Raw genomic sequence first — 15,617 nt, 5'->3', positions numbered from 1 at the left:
ACCAGTTAAGATATTCTGTAAAGGTATTCATCAATGGGCACCTATTCGGACACTTTATATGCGCTGAAATGTGAATTAATAATGCGCCATTTCCATGTAGAAGGCACATGATCAAAGCGCTAAGACACAATCTGATTATTATTATTATTACCCAAGCAGCCCGTGAGGCGCTAGAAGGTTAATAGTCACATGACTTATCCCATGTTTCAGTGGCGAGGATGATAAACTTTCTTTTGTCTTTTGAACAGATGACAAAATATGTTTGCGACAAATTAGGTGTTTACTATTACATACAGTAATATTTATTATCATATATGTATGATGCTGACCAATGTGTCCATGAAAGATGAACTGGACTAATGCTTATGGTCCATGTCATCAGTGGCTGCTGCTACTGAAATGGAGATCAGGACGCTGTGCTTTGTCTGTATGTTGTGCTGTCGAGACATTAGAATGTGAGATGAATCGGTATCCATAGTTACAGTCTCAAACACTGAGAGTATTGGTTTGGGATGTACCTTGAGTATGCGCTGACGAGCGATTACAATACGTTGTGAGATGATAGAATACGTTGTGAGATGAATCGGTATCCATAGTTACAGTCCAAACACTGAGAGTATTGGTTTGGGACGTACCTTGAGTATGCGCTGACGAGCCATTAGAATACGTGATTAGGCATTGATGTTTGTTTATTTATTGTGCAAATGTAAATCAGTTACTCAGTTATTAAGGAAGACATGTCCATGATAGTATGTAGTTGGTGCTGCTGACGATGTTGATGGTGATATGATTTACAGAATAAACTGCGATGTACCGTACATTATCCCAGTAAAATGTAGTTTTGTTGCGTTTTCCAGACGGAAAATCCCTCATACTCCATGTACTTTTTTGTACTACATTTCATTACATCAGTCGAGTATTTAACAAAGCATACAACAACAGTAATAACAGAAACAACTTCTTGATTATAGCACAGAGCGACGTTCGCATCAATTTGAAAAACGACCTTCCGTGAGTATTTTAGGCTAACAAGAAAAGTAAATTCGCTTATTTGCCCAAGGAGAGTTTCATCATACTCTTGCTGTTGGTCGTGGACGCATATAAGATATCAATGATCTTATATACATCAGGTGGTGGGGTAGCTTAGTGGTTAAAGCGTTCGTTCTTCACGCTGAAGGCCCGGGTTCGATTCTCCACATGGGTACAATGTGTGAAGCCAATTCTGGTGATCCCCGCCATTATATTGCTGGAATATTGTTAAATGCGGCGTAAAACTAAATTCACTCACTCACTCACTTTTATATACATCATGCCTTAGATGTTTTTGCGTCACATTTGGGTGTCATAAGCCTATCTATGAGAGCTATCTGACGTGCATTATACGTATGTGTGTCTATGAACGGTAATAATGTCAACGGAATAGAACAGGTCCCCGGCAGCCAGTACACGTCGTAACAGGCGACTTAGGGATGGGATTAATTGTCGTGCCCGTTGATTTAGTTGATGTTATCGCTAGGGACGTTACTCATGATATCATGATGATGGTACTGACGCTGAACTGGTCTTCTGGCAAAAGGTCTGGCTTCCCATAGCCAATTGCGCACTGTCTGGTCGGAGATTCGGTGCAGTCCAAGGATTTGGATTGTTGTGGATGATGCGGCCGTGGTGTTTGAACGGAGATGTCTCAACCGGATGTAGCGATCCTGGGCGGCGCAGGTAACTCTTGGTCGACCTGACCTGCGTTTGTCATTAACACTCGCAGTATCGTTGTATCGGGTCCATAGGTTTGCGATGGTCTGTCTGGACACGCTGAAGTGCCTTGCTACCTCATGCTGCGATGCCCGTCCTTTGAAACGGCCGATGGCGTTGTGTTGTTGAGCTTCTGTCAGTCTTTTCATTCTCTTGTCGTCTATAGTGGCTTAAAGCAATGGGTGAGTTTGGTCATATACTCAAAACACCAAGTCGAACGCATTTTGGTTTCAACTACAGCTGAAAAATCGATGATATGACATCACATGCTAAGGAGCTAGTAGAAAGAGAGGCGACGTCATTTTTTATTATGGTGTCACAGTTGTAATGTTACCTCCCGTAGCTTTGCTTTTTATGGGACTTCACACAAATGTAACGTTTGACGTATATTGACTCTGGTTCTTCATAGTTTAATGGATAATGATGGAATATACCAATATAAATTTTATTTTAAAGAAAGAGGCAGTTGGACTATTTTTCTAATCTGTATAACCCAGGGGAAACAAATATTAGTTTAAAAAATTCATTCACTGGACTTGAATGGAACAGCCTTGCAGATAAGTGTCTTCACAGGAAGAGATTCGTACACTGATGGGAAACCTGCAGAGATCTGGCGTCCACTGATCCAACAACTTCACCAAGAGCCCCATCACTGCTGATCTGGCTGTCCATGGCGACTCCAACACGACTTCACCAAGAAGCCCCTGAATGTCACTGCTGATCTGGCTGTCCATGGCGACTCCAACACCGACTTCACCAAGAAGCCCCTGAATGTCACTGCTGATCTGGCTGTCCATGGCGACTCCAACACCGACTTCACCAAGAAGCCCCTGAATGTCACTGCTGATCTGGCTGTCCATGGCGACTTCAACACCGACTTCACCAAGAAGCCCCTGAATGTCACTGCTGATCTGGCTGTCCATGGTGACTCCAACACCGACTTCACCAAGTAGGCCATGAATGTCACTGCTGATCTGGCTGTCCATGGCGACTTCAACACTGACTTCATCAAGAAGCTCCTGATATGCGCACACACACGAGTCGACAAGGATGCATAGTGGAAGGGAGAACTATGGACAAATGTCAGTCATATGAAACACATGAACGCCTATAACCGGCAGGGTTGTAATTTGACTGCCATGCTTATATTCAGTTTCAGGTAACTTGGTAATCTTCATGCACACTTGGTAATCTTCATATTGTATTCAAGCATCTGCTGAAGTTGATACAATAAAACAATCACACGATGCACTTCACGTTGTATAAGATGAATTTCCTCAATGTACCAAAGAGAATATTTTAAAATTTATATGTTGACAGCAATGAATAACTTGTGTAGTGCTTGACAGGTAGATACGAACTTTGTTGGAAAAGAAGAATATGCATTGTAACAGTCGGTTTTGCACATACATGTGCATGTGCTGATGTGTGCATAACAAGTCCTTTAAAACAAGTCTACAAGAGTTATGTCCTATAAATAATGTCGATCAATAATGACCAACACTTGGCGTTTGATACAGGAAAGAAACGAACGAATTTCGCAGGCCCTACCATCCCATACTACCTGGCAAATAGCCGTGTTATAAATATTATTTCATATTGTCCGCAAACTCACATATCAGGGAATGGATATCCTTATCACTGTTTTATGCATAACATAATCCGTTTCATTTTATTTTTATTTCATTCCTGGAAAGTTCCTATATCTGTATGAAGTACAGGTTCTTATCATTATAACAGATTTCTAGTGTTGTGTATGGAATTTTGCAAGCCTAAAATCTCGTTCAGACTTATGTTTAAGACAAACAATCAATTGCTGTTATAAAAAGCACACGTTTTTCAGTTTGTTGAAAATGTGCTTGAAACAATGTGAATAAAGTCACAACGAACTGTCAACTAAAACCTACTTTCTACATTTGTCTCAGAACGTTAGTTATGACAGTAATTCATCGAATGATTTATTCATTAATGTGTGGGGCGGTAGGGTAGCCTAGTGGTTAAAGCGTCCGCTCTTCGATACTCCACATGGGTAAAATGTATGAGGACAATTCTGGTGTTCGCCGCCATTATATTGCTGCGTAAAACCATACTTACTCACTCTGGTACGGTGAAGATTGTGACAAAGGCTGCAACTGTTTTCCCACAGCAGAATCTGTGACAAAGGAAACGGGGCGTATAGAAGAGGATGTCAACCAGGGTTTACAGGCATACATTGTCACCAAGGTGGGAATACAGACATGCTGTTGAGAATTCTAGACAAATTCCATGTCTACATCCCCGGTCCCTTGCCTGACATCCAGTCCCTCAAGGTAGGGACTAACATCATGTTACAGTTGTATAAACTTACACATACAGGGATAGTTAAGTCTTTAGAGTTCAGGGATGTGAATGAGATGCTAGAGACGAGATGGAGGCGACACGGGATGAGGGTAAGATCTTAGCATCAAACTATATGCTCTAGGTTCCCTTAGAGAGGAATTCCTAACCTGTACACTGAAGAAATAGCATATGCTATTTTATGCATATTTGAAAAGTCGAGTGTAAGTAATTTGGTTAAAATCAGCTTCGAATATTTGCCAAAACAAATTCCACAGGACGTAAAATCCATAATAATGATGGGAATTATTTGACTGATCACTCAAGGGCAGTGAAGACATCAATTCAAAGGGTGGCATGTGCTGGTCTATTGATAGCACACACCATTGGCCCCTTGCACAATTTTCATATAAATTCATAAGCGTTTGTTTCTTGCCTACCACTGCACTCAATGTATGCCTCGTGTGGTCTATTGTTGCTGCTTACAGATATATTTGACCTCTCAATTCCGTTTGTATAGCCTCTTACGACAACCATGGGTTGCTGAAGACAAATTTATACACTTAATACTGCTAGGTTGCAGTCACTCCAGCTTGATTCTACATCAATATTGGTGCAATAAGTAAAGAATTGTAACATTTGTTCTTTATTTACTCTTCCACTTTTAATGTGTTAGTGAAACAGTTACATGGTCGACCTTTCAGAAATGGGGGATGGGCTGTGTGGCATAAACAGTGCTTCTTCATTTCAAAACTAAAATCCTATACGAATTATATAACTAAAGAAAGATGGTACGATCACTTTATGAACTTTTCAATAGGAGAGATATAACTGAACCAGATGTACTACTCAGTTTAGACCAATCTGTCGAAATGAGTGAAGTCGATAAGGAGATACTTGAATCCATTATCCATTATAACCGAAGAAGAAATTCACAAGTCTACATAGCATATGAAAAATGGTAGATCTCCAGGTATTCATCACGTCTTTATAGAAATGATTAAAACAAGCGAATCTTAAAATATTGCTATTTTTAGTGGCAATGTTCAATAATATATTTATAAATGGTTGTTTTCCACAAATGTGGAGTAAAGCAATTATAGTTCCTTTGCACAAAATGGTGATGTAAATATTCCCGATAACTACGTATACCGAGAGATATCTTTGCTCTGCTCACTCGGGAAAATATATATTTGTTTTTAAATGCAAGACTAACAAAATGGGCAAATGTCATGGATAAGGTTTCTGACACTCGGAAGGGCTATTCAGGTGTTGACCATATCGAGAAAAATCTGTGTAGAAGAAGGAAAAAGATATACATTGCCTCCATTGATTTCAAAACAAAGCAAAAACCTTTTGATTTTGTAAATAGAAATAAACTCTGGAAATTGCTCTCATCATATGGCGTAATCGGTAGAATGTTGTAAGCTCTTATGAGCATATATAAAACAGTGAAATCGTGTGTCAGAGTACAATCCGAGTTAACGGAACATTTTAATTGTACATTTGGTTTACGGCAGGAATGTGTGTTGAATTTATGAATGAACTTTCTGTAGAAATCACAAATTATGGTAAACATGGAGTCCAGATGTACTTGAAATTCTAATGTTGTTATTTGCGGATGATGTAATTCTTTTGTCAGATGCTATTGGTGGTCTTCAGTGCCAGCTAGACACTTTAGAATCGTATGCTGATAAGTGGGGATTAACTGTAAATTTAGATAAATCTAAAGTTCTAGTTTTTAGGAGAGGTTGGAAATAAGCTGTATAATGGGAGAAAAATTGAAACTATAGACAGCTACAAATACCTAGGTTTTGTCTTCACTTGTAGTTGTAGTCTTAGAGAAGCGGTCTCGGAACTTTCAGCTCGTAGTAAGAATGGAATTAGCTATAAACCTAAGGAAATTGGGTATGGTAGTACTAGTATTTATTAAGATATTTGATAGCCAATACATATGTGTGCGGGTCAAAAGCTGGGGGTTAAAAAACACGATAGCATTGAAAAATTCACTTACTAGCATGTAAATTATTTTTAAATGACGGCCTACAAACACCAAATGCATTAGTACATGGAGAATGTGGAAGGTTTCCAGTTTATATCAATTTTACTTTCGAACGATGAAATATTGGCTTAAGTTAATGACAATGCATGATGGACGAATTCCGAAAAGGTCATATAATATATGATATTACCTAGGTACTGCTGGGTACCACACATGGGCGTCTGAGATCCGTCATATACTTTGTTCACACGGCTTTGGATTTGTCTGGCTTTCACAAGCTGTCGGTGAGCCGTGTGCATTTATTCACATTTTTAAAGAACGCTTGATTAACATGGTTTTTTTTCCAAAATTGGACACCTACTATTGAGTGAGTGAGTTCACATTTAAAGTCACTTTGGCAATATTTCAGCCATATCGTGACTAAAACAAGTTATAGATTAACAATAAGTAAAGATAGATTATAAAATTCCTGGCAACGATGGACAGTAAAACAAATAGATTATCACACTGACAGATATAAATGTAAAACTAGTAATTAAATCTTAAACATTTTAACTATAGAGGACAACACAATATAAGAATAGGCTATAGATCGCCAACAACTGAAGGTAGATCACCATACTTGGGACCATGAGGGACTTACAATGCCTTTGCTACCTGCTTGGACCCTAGCTGGATTACACCTACTATTGAAAGCAGTTCACGTTATAAGATACATACAGAATATAAGAGTCTTCTTGCGCCAGAGGGGTATCTGTCTTCCAATTTGGAATATAAATTCCGTAAAGTATTGGTCAAATTCAGAGCTGGTGTCTTACGTTTAACGAATAACGTAGGAAGGTGGCAAAACATTGATGTATCTCAAAGAAATTGTCCTGTATGTAAAGTAGATTTAAAAGATGTCAAGCTTACATAGAACTTCGGGGGGTAGATTTGTGCCTAAGAATTTGCAAGTTAGTATGATATCGTTTAGCAATATCCTTAAAGGTCACATAAACCCTATGGGGTAAAAATACATAAATCACTAACTGGCATCGTTATAAATGCAACCCCCTCATTAAAACTACTCATTTCGACCTTTAATTGACTTAAATCGACCTTTTTTGACAACAGTGCACAATTCTCACCCGCGAACGAAATTTCAACCAATCAGAGCGGCGCAACTCTGTGACGTCATATGAGGAATAGCTTTGAGGGCCGATGCAGAATTCATCTACATTTTAGGGGGTAAATTATCTTGTTTACAGGCTTGTATAAACCTGAAATCGTGACAATTGTTGTGGAAAATGAAAGCTATATGTTCTCACAATCTACTGTCATTTAATTTTGTCTCCTGCTTTGCCTAGTTTCCGAGTTACAACTTGTTTTCATAGACGCTTCTGTCACAATTGATTGGTGTCGTTAGGCCCTATTTGTATAATGACTGATCCAAATTGATCCCATTTCTGTGTTTTTTTACCTCGATATTTAATCATGTCATGTAAAAATCTGTTTGTATTCTCAAAACAGTGTCGGCCCGTAAGTTTTCACATGCAATACAGCAATTAATACTCCCTTGTTGTAACCCGTGTTAGGTGGTATAAACCTACACATGTTATTTGTCATCATTCACTTGATGGTCAGTTAATGAATTTATAACAGGTATAATTAGTGGTAACACACTTAGATTACCCGACAAAGGTTCCCATTTGGCATTTCTTGTGTCTGGAGTAAATATTCAACATTATGAACATCGATCAAAGGATTAACCGATAACACGCTGATTGATTAATTACTTTTATCTTACACAGCGGAATTGTCAAAAGGTAGTGTTTATGTATGTAGATTTACTAATCTATACTGAATACACTCTGCCGTGTCGGTGTCTGCGTAATAACAACGTCCTTCTTGCAAAGGATTAACCGGCAATACATTGATTGATTGCCCATTATTGGCTAACTAAATTACTGTTTTTAATGAAAGGCGGACATTATGCAATTAGTTGCCAGGTGTGCTATCTTGGGTGACCAATGAGACTATACACCAATACCTGAAAAGATTTATCACTTTTTCGTATATTAAACTGTTAAAAGACACATCATTTGGAACAGTTTTGTGGATATTGATGGATACATTCCTCAAACAAGGTAATGGCCTGATATTGTTCCTATAACTTTAATCTGTTTTAATTTTAATATTTGCATTTTGTTTTTTAATCATTTGTCGTAGCATTCAACAGAATCATTGTTTTCGCCGTGAAGTGTAATGAGACAGACAACATACACTAGGGTGTGTGTGCGAATTATGATTCACATTGGCAAACTATAAAATGTCTAGATATTACAGTTCTGTTATAAATTCACTATAAGTATCAGCAGATCGTCAGCTTTTTATTTAGTTTCAAAATGCATAAAAGTATGATAATAAACTAATTAGGATTATAAGACCAAATATAAAGACGCACATTGACTAGTATCTACATACTGGTGAGTGGACATTAACCATGTGAATGTAGCAAGAAATTTATCGCGCAGTATTGTGACTTCGACCCCCACCTCGCTTCCGTGGAAGAAATCGTTATGTTATAAGTTGTGTCATGCAAAACCCTTTTGGTTATGATTCCAATACATATTTAACTACGAGTAGAAAGTAGTTTTGATTTTCTAACTTGATGAAAACAAACTATAATCTCATTAATTCTAACAGACTTTACGATTTTCAAAAAATGGCGGCGCCCTGTCGGGAACATCCGCCAGTCTGTGGATAAATGCTATTTAGGTTTGTTTTCACCGAGTTACAAAATCAAAACTACTTTCTACTGGTAGTAAAATATGTATTTTATTGATGGCCAATAGGATTTTGCATGACATAGCGTATAACATAACAATTTCTCTCCTGGCAGCGAGGTGGGTGTCAATATAATACTACTTACAATATTATTGTTACTTCGACCACAACCTCACTTCCGAGGAAGAAATCGTTATGTTACAAGTTGTGTTATGGAAAATCTTTATGGTCATCAATCATATACATATTTTACTATAACTAGTAAGTAGTTTTGATTCTTTAACTTCCGTGAAGCGATCTGAACACAAGTAAGATATCGTTTCAGGCTTCCACAACGCTCGCTTCGCACTCACAAACATAACCCATTTAGCACGAACTGCGGGGTCCTGTTGAAATCTGTGCATGGTGACACCATCACCCGACCCCTAGGAGCAATTGACGACAAAGCAACGATTCGGCATGTCGTCGTTCATGTCGAGAAATCATCAAAATGATGAGCGTGCTACACACTTTCTATACAACTAACTGAAAATCGTTCCTCATATGACGTCACTGCAGTGCTCTGGCGACAGAGTTACGTAACCTGTCTGTGGTTTCGTTGGCGGGCGAGAGTGAAGCAGGCGACTTTTTGGCCACTTTTAATCGCTCGGTATTAATTAACCACAAGTTTTTAAAGAATAAATTTGGTGTTCCGCATAAGACTAACCACAAATCTTTCATATGTAATGGTTAAAGAGTAACAAAAACAAAGTTTAGTGGTTCTTTAAAGAATCATTACAACACGGTTTAAGTCTTCCATGGGGTAATGTGCCAGGTATCTTATTAGCAGATGACACACAACTATTGTAAGTGGAGCCATAGATGGCCTACAGTGTGCACTAAATGTGTGTTTTGAGTACTCTTGCAAATGGCATCTTAAATATAATGCCGACAAAAGTGTATTCTTATTGTTTGGTAATACCCAAAACATACATGTCCATCATTTTACATTGGGGAGAAGATTGTAACTCAAAAGATCTTGTTGTGTATGCTGGCTTGTACATAACCACTGCATCTTCAACTTTAGTGCGTACTCAAAAATCATGTGATAAACTTAGAATGTTAGTCAACACAAATCGCTGCAATGGTTTGTTCTTTGGTGGTCTAAACCCCATGTCTGCTTTGTGGAGTCTGGAACAGAGTTATGTTACCATGTGCCCTGTTTGCTTGTGAATTATGGTGTAAACTAACATCTAGTATGAAATACTTGAACGAGCTCAATCTTTCTTCTGTAAACACATCCAGGGCTCTCTAAATGTTCTTCGACAGTTGTCGCACGAGACTGTTTAAATTTACTATCAGTCCAAGCATACATAGAAAAACGTTGTCTTATGTTCCTTGGCAAAATTATGTAGAGGTAATTTAAACTTTGTATTCAAGAATGTCTTAAACTTTAAACTTAGTCAATTCTTACTTGACTCATGTTATGAAAGAGAAGCTAAAAAGTACAAAATCCCCTATCTACCATATGCTACTATTAACATATAAATACGGCACTGACGAGGTTATGTAAATACATACATTGTGTCTGCCAGCTTTCCTAATAAAGCACAATGGAATGTCCATGTTACGAAAACAATTCATGATGCTGCTGAAAATATCCATATATGTAAAGAGTTAACGTCAAGGAAAATCAACATAGATACTATTCAGTGCGAGACCAGAATATACATAGATTATGGCAAATGTCGATCCCTACGACCTGATCTGTTTCACTGTATTGCAAACTTTATATATATATATATATATACACTGAACCACAAAAGAAACGTCGCTTTTCAAAACCAAATGCAAAATTTTGTTCTTACCAAATGGTGTTTTTATTATGATTGTATCGTTTTGTTAACATGCTTTTCAATCCAAATTGACAGTTACTACCAACATCAGTGTGTTTTCTGGTGAAAAAGCATTTCGACCAAACGCACCTAAAAAGGCAGACGTGGTAAAAGGTTCTGTATGCTATTCGTGAAATTGAAAATGCACGTGCATATCGTGACAACCCAATGAAAGCGCGCCCCAAACTCACCTGAAATCAATATTTGTTTTGACACAATCGTCATGGCACGATTTACGAGAGATCAGATGAACCAAGTCTTGTGACGATTGCAAGTTGGCCAGACTGCCAATCATGTTAATGTTTATGTTAGGACAATCTACCGACTGCAAGAGTGGTATCGGGTCACTCACAGCATCCAAGACCGTCTACGCAGTGGGCGACCTTCAGTAACATCAAAACGTCAAGACCGACAGATTGTGTGCCACTATCTGCAGGGTTGCTTCCCCAGAGCGACGGAAAGAGCACGCCAGACCATTGGGACTCACAACAGACCCATCAGTGCCGATACAGTGCGCCGGCGTTTGCGCGGAAGAATCTGTGCTGTCACGGACCATATCGTAGTCCTGTCCTCACCACTCATCACCGCCAAAACTGACTGCAATGGGCAACTCAGCATCGAAATTGGCGTTATCGACAATGGAGAACTGTGTTTTTTCTCATGAAAGCCGATGGCAGAGTGAGAGTATGGTGAATGCGTGAGGAACTGTTTTCCAGTGAGTATATTGCTGAAAGAGACTCGTGGGGTGGTCCAAGCATCATGGTGTAGGGTGCAATCGGTCTGAATCAGATAGCTGGCACCATGGTGTTCCAGCATCTAGGTCCAGGATGAGGAAATGACGTGACAGTTGCTCGCTATATTGACCAAGTCATAAAACCCCACGTTGTACCACATTTTGGACATTACAGAAATCACATCTTCCAGCAAGACAACGCTCGTGCCCACACTGCCAGAGTGACATTAGACTTCCTAAAACAACATGGCATCCAAACAATAGCCTGCACTCAGTCTTGATTTGAGTCCAATAGAACACCTTTGAGACAAGATTCAAAGAAGACTGAATTACCCAAGGCCTGGACTCGATCAGACATTTCACAGAGTATGGACCCTAAGTGCTTATGGCCTTCATCAACCGGCTAATTCATTCCATGTACATTCGATGATGCAACGCTTTCATCGATGCTTATAGAGGCCACACACAATACTGACTTTGGGGTATCTTAATGGTACCATTTTTGGTGATTTTGTTTGTGTGAACTCTAAATGTGATTCCCAAAAATGTGTTAACCATAATTGTCAAGTTTGAACTCAATCCTTCGTTTTGATTGTTCATTCGAGTGAATTATAGTGCGTGCTGTAAGAAACCGCTATCAGTGCGACATTTCTTTTGTGGTTCAGTATATATATATAAATGTGTGTGTGTGTGTGTGTGTGTGTGTGTGTGTGTGTGTGTGTGTGTGTGTGTGTGTGTGTGTGTGTGTGTGTGTGTGTGTGTGTGTGTGTGTGTGTGTTTGTGGGCCTGTGGCTTTCATATGCAATAAAGATTTTGATGATGATGATGTGTCCACGTGGATGTGAGACAGGCTGGACAACGGTCACGTGTGAGAGAGGTACGCGAAGCGTGTCGACATTTCTGAAAGAAATGAACATTGTTACCGTGGGTGAGTGAGTGAGTGAGTTAGGTTTTAGGCCGCTTTTAGCAATATTCCAGCAATATCACGACAGGGGACACCAGAAATTGGCTTCGCATATTGTACCTATGTGGGGAAACGAACCCTGGCCTTCGACGTGACGAGCGAAAACCTTAACCAGAGGGCTACCAGACCGCCCCAGTGTTACCGTGGTTGTATATAATTAAAACCGTTAGTGAGTGAGTGAATGAATCGCCGCTCTGAATATGTTCTAATTACATGACGGTGTTAAACTGGTAGGACAGCGTAGGTTTCAGACCTTTACCGCTTTGTTGAATCCAGGAGCACGCGTATGGTGCAGACAAACTTAGAAACATAACCAGGGCGAAACGGCGAAACTCACAATCATAGGTTTCTTGCATGTCCAAGGGACACAACTCTGTACATATCAACTGTTCATGAAAGATTTTCCTCTGCAGATCCGTAAAGAACCTGGTTAGAATTGGTCTTCAGCAACCCATGCTTGTCGTAAGAGGCGACTAACGGGATCGGGTGGTCTGTCTCGCTGACTTGGTTCACACAAGTCATCGTATCTCAATTGTGTAGACCAATGCTCATGATATTTATCACTGGATTGTTATCACAGTCTCGATTATTTACAGACAGCCGCCATATAGTCGTGATATTGCTGAGCGAGGCGTTAAACAATATGGGTGGGTATTGCAGAGAATTTTCATATTGCGATATATTGCGATGCGAAAGCTTATATTGCGATATGTATTGCAATATATTGCAAGAAGTTTTTTTAACAATAAACTACTAATGATCAAGTTAACGCTTTATTTACAAAGCAAAAACACAACAAAATCACAATGCTTCAATAAGCTTTAATAAAAACTTTTAATCATGGCAAAATAAGAATATAGATAATAGTTAAATGTAATTTTCACCACAATCATTCCCACCACCATTACCACAATTGCCAAAATCATCAAGGTTTCCGAGTTTTACGAAGTCAAATGTCAAAATACCGGTTTTCTATCAGGGTATCGCAATACGTATCGTTTTCATGTCTGAACCGGTTAATACCGGTAAACCGGTTATATTGCGCAGCCCTATTATACAACCAACCAATCATCTGCAATTACCCTACATTGTAAGTAGCTTCCTCTAACGTTGAACACATGAACAGTGTTTACTATGTTTGAATGTTTAAATGTGTGTTTTATTATTTTATTACAATTCAGAGTTTGAAGTGACTGGTGCAACAGTTTGCATATGTGAAAGATATGTATGCCCTTTTAAACCTACTTATATATTACAAAAATGCAACATTGGACGAAAAGTTGAAACGTAAGCCGTTGCTCGTGTGCGTAGCGAGGTTGTCTTTCATCCTCGTCATGAACTGTATCTTGTTCGGGATGCACATGTTTCTGCTTCTTGTGTTGTTACAGGAGACCGTATAACTCGAAACTACGCTCGTTGGTCGCGCCCTACAAGGATCCATCTATTCCGGAACACACAGATACAGATTACGGCAGTATGACAACGTTAGTGACTGAGTGAGTGAGTGGGTGAGTTAAAATTTAACGTCACTTGGGCAATATTTCAGCCATATCGTGACTAAAGCAAGTTATAGATTAATAATGATTACTGGTAAATTATAAAAACATGTCAACGAAGAACAGTAAAACAACTAGATGATCACAGATATAAATTTAAAACTAGTCATTAAATCTAAAACAGTTATATACATGACAATATATTGGCTATAGATTGCCAACAACCGAAGGTAGATCACCATACTAGGGACCATGGGGACTTACAGTACATTTGCTTCCTGCTTGGACACCAGCTGGATTTACACCATCCCTTCAGCAATTTTGGACAATCGAGCCATAAATTAAAGTAACATATATACTACGGTTAAAAATAGTAGCATGTTTAAATTTACTTTAATTGTTTGGGGACTTACATGTATGACTCCCACTAGGGGAGTTTTGGTTGATATGAATATTCCAAGGTCCTCGTGACAACTTTGATATTCCTGATGCTGTCTTATTCTATCAGTGGAGTCAGGGAGAAAGTGACAACACGAAGTATAAAACTTGGACTCCAATTCAAACCTGTGCAAATCATGAATATGAATAAGCTACTACTTTGATAAAATATGGTTACCGACCTTCACTTCACTGAGGTGGACGGACCTAATGAGAATAGCATAAGAGCTTTAATGATGTTACTTAGCCTACAACTGCTTAAATATCTTATGCAGCCTGAAATGAGAAATGTGATTATTATCAATACATCAAGGAGGATTATTGCTATATAAATATGAAATTAATACAATACATAATTAGTAGTTACTGCATTATTTCATATATACAAATGACATTGTTTACAATATATTGAAGTAATACAGCTGATGAGCATGCTGAGTATGTACAGAATTACATTCCACAATACGACTGCGGGGACACAATGACGACGAGCAATATGTTTGAGCATAGTAAACATTTGCTGACTATCTTTGAACTCTTTATAGGCCGGAAGCGCAAGTTTGTTTGTCACTTGTTTAACGCCGCACTCAGTAAATAATCGAGTTTGGACCAGACAATCCAGTGATCACAGCATAAGCATCGATCTATACAATTTGGATACGATGCCATGTGTCAACCAAGTCAGCGAGCATGATCACCTGATCCCGTTATTCAACTCTTACGACAAGCGTGGGCTACTGAAGAGCAGTTCGGATCTTCACGGGTGGAAAGCGCAAGTAAACATTAACTAATGAGTAGGCGTTACTATTTCTCTGGAATCCTTGTGTGGGAGGAAATAACTACTTGATGATCTTCTTAGAAGTTTGTATCTTTGGTCAAATCAAGCTACTGAGAAACCTGGAATTAAGGAGGATTCGAACCCACAATAAATGGCTTCTGACACCTATAAGGGACAAAACTTTGCATCGCAAATACTGATGAATGAGATGCCAGTCCCTCACCAATCCAAAATAGTATCAAATATATGATTTATTGTTGAGAACAAGTGAATTTCTGGTGTATGTATAGGGAAAACCCAAACCGACACAAGCGGGAACCCTACAAGAAACGATTTGGATCGAACAAACCATGGAGTCTTATCGGGATTTAGAATTAGAGACTTGTGATAAGATTATTGCAAGCTGAATAATCCGTGGTTATGTTATATGTAAAAAGATACATGTGCATGTACTTATTAATCAATCTTAGCCAACCAGCACGTACGATAATAGAAATATAC

Source organism: Haliotis rubra, unplaced genomic scaffold, assembly GCF_003918875.1.
Source record: "Haliotis rubra isolate DU_JTF1 unplaced genomic scaffold, ASM391887v1 Scf412, whole genome shotgun sequence".
In the NCBI taxonomy this organism is placed as follows: domain Eukaryota; kingdom Metazoa; phylum Mollusca; class Gastropoda; order Lepetellida; family Haliotidae; genus Haliotis; species Haliotis rubra.
The sequence above is the reverse complement of the archived record's forward strand: the minus strand, read 5'-3'. Positions refer to the sequence as shown.